A 2,586-nucleotide genomic window follows, 5' to 3' on the forward strand; every position below is an offset into this window, starting at 1 on the left:
TAACGTAGAAAAATAAGACAATTGGCTTACCACTCTATCCAAGATCGGTCCTGCCTCCACCTGCATTCCTGCACAAGTCGATTGGTCATACGTCATGTCTTCATCGTCGGAGGACTCGATGTCGGTGTAGTCATCTTCTATCCACTGTACCTTCAGCCTACAATGTGTCGCACGCTGGTACCAAGCTTAGTACCGCCTGATCTCACAGTTCATGTGCGGCTCGTTGTTGTCATCCACGTTGTCATCCATCTTCTCCCATTGCTCAATGAAGGACTGGTGGTGTCTCTCCCAGTCAAAAATCTTCTTGTTCTTCTAACGATCCAACATGCACGTATGTCATTGTTACTTGAATTCATGTACATGTCACCATATTAATGGAAATGGACCATTATGAGACATTTGAAATATCAAAACACTTACTTGTATAAGTCAACGCCAGTCAAGAACAGAGCCATAGGCCAAAGCTGTCTCACTCCAAATTGGCATGCAACCCTATCTGGCAGGTGAAACTCGATAGCATAGAAGCAGATTAGAGGGCACCTCATCCTATAGAAGTCGTCGTTGAACCCACAAACATTGCTCAACTGAAAAGGAAGTGCGCCCTCTCCACCGTACGGCTCCCACTCCACCTGCAACATGTCCAAACAAGATATTAGATGGTATACTAATCCTTTTCAAACCAACATGGAAAATAAAATTTACTTACACTATACGTCATCGACGTGTCTAGATCATTCATGAACTCAATGTATGCCTGGTCTAACCTCGTGTACGGAACCCTAGACTGGTCCCAAAGGTACGCCCACACCGGCTACCAACTTGGAGACTGACCTTAGAACCACTCACAACGAGCTAGAACCTCTGGATGACCAACTAGAAGATGAGCCCACATCCACAGCTGTAACAGGTACACGCATCCACCAAGTGACGCGTTGGACGAAGACTAATGACACCCCTCGCACAGCTGCTGGTATAGAAACACAAGACTACAGAGCCCTAGCTGTAGTGACCTGCCTAGTCCCAGTCACTTAGGTAGTGGATCCACATCCAGGATGCACTATCACCCGTGGCGTCGAGGAAGAGAACGTAGGCAAACAGGTGTAGGATCCACGCCCTATAGTAGTACCCAACTGTCTCCTCATCTTCCTCCTTGGAGCACTGTGTGAACTCTTCCCGTAGCCAGGAGATGGGAACTCTAGAAGTGCAAACCCCTTGCTCGCCAAACTCACGCCTAAGGAAGGTCTCCACTCGTGCTCTCCAGCCCTCTGACCTGCACTGCCTGGTGACTGGGTTGCCGTGAATCCTTAGGCCTAGCATCTTCTAACAGTCCTAGAGCATGACTATCATCTCCCCGAAAGGTAGGTGGAAGCTGTGAGTCTCCGACCACCACCTATATTTAAGACAAAGCAAGATTACTTGTCAAAAAGTCAATCACATGAACAAATGGCCATGAATGGAGGCAATGATTCAATTTAATACCTATCAACCAACGTAGTTATAGTCGCTGAGTTGAACTTGGGCAACCCACGACTAACCTGAAAAGAGATGACATCTAGGCCAGCTCTTTGTAGGAAAGGAGTGTACCTGTTGTCGTACCGCATGTCCAAGAACCCACTGTGGGTTCTAGGATGAAGGAGTGGAAGGTCCTGCATTGAATAAAACATAGTCTCCTGTTACTTCACGAACACATGTACACTCACCAAATTTTGAACAAAACTTATAGATTATTACCTGCCACAGCGCTATGAGACGTCCTCGGTGGGTCGCCTCGTACGTCGGGTCGAGCAGGTGGAATTGCGCCATCCTAGGAAAAAAGTGAATGAATTAGAATTTCAATATATAATGAAACATGAACTTAGAAATGTATAAGTAATTGACACAAATACAAGCATAAATTGAGACATGCATAATTAATTAAATGAGTACGACAAATATAAAATAATAAAATCAACCAATAGTCGCACCTCACTAATATGCCAATGGCAACTTCATGAATTATGGCCAAGTCTACCACACTTGCCGCATTCGTACTGCTCGGGGTCAGTAACAAATGAAGTTCCTCTCCCATGCCTTGTTCTTCTGGTTATCTGGTCCATAACCATCCTGTGCTTTGTCCTCTGCCTTGATCCACGCTTGTTCCAACAGTAAGCTGGATCCACAATGTACTTCGGCCCATCATATGGAGGCCACTCTCTAGGGTTCTGGAAAGGCATGAAGCGGGGGCTTCATGTGTGCACAAGCATGTCGACACTGAACTCGTGAGGTACCATCCTCTCGATATTATAGTTGCGATGCCTAGCTACTGCCACCAAATGAGAACATAGAAAGTGGTACAGCCTTGGTTTACCACAAGTGCATTTGAAATCTTGGAGGACAACCACATGTATCCTCGACTCTTGGACCTCGCCGTTGGACATTGTACCACCCCTATGCTCGACCTAATAAGTCCCTGTGGCATGGTCAAAGCATGTAACCTCATGTGTGCCAGCCCTCTCTCTTGCCTTCTCTAGGTGTGCCTTTGGTTTTGGAGCCCATATCTCTCCATCACTCTGCAACTACAATGCATGGGCATGTCTATCATTGAAC

This window comes from Miscanthus floridulus, chromosome 5 (assembly GCF_019320115.1).
Source record: "Miscanthus floridulus cultivar M001 chromosome 5, ASM1932011v1, whole genome shotgun sequence".
NCBI lineage: Eukaryota > Viridiplantae > Streptophyta > Magnoliopsida > Poales > Poaceae > Miscanthus > Miscanthus floridulus.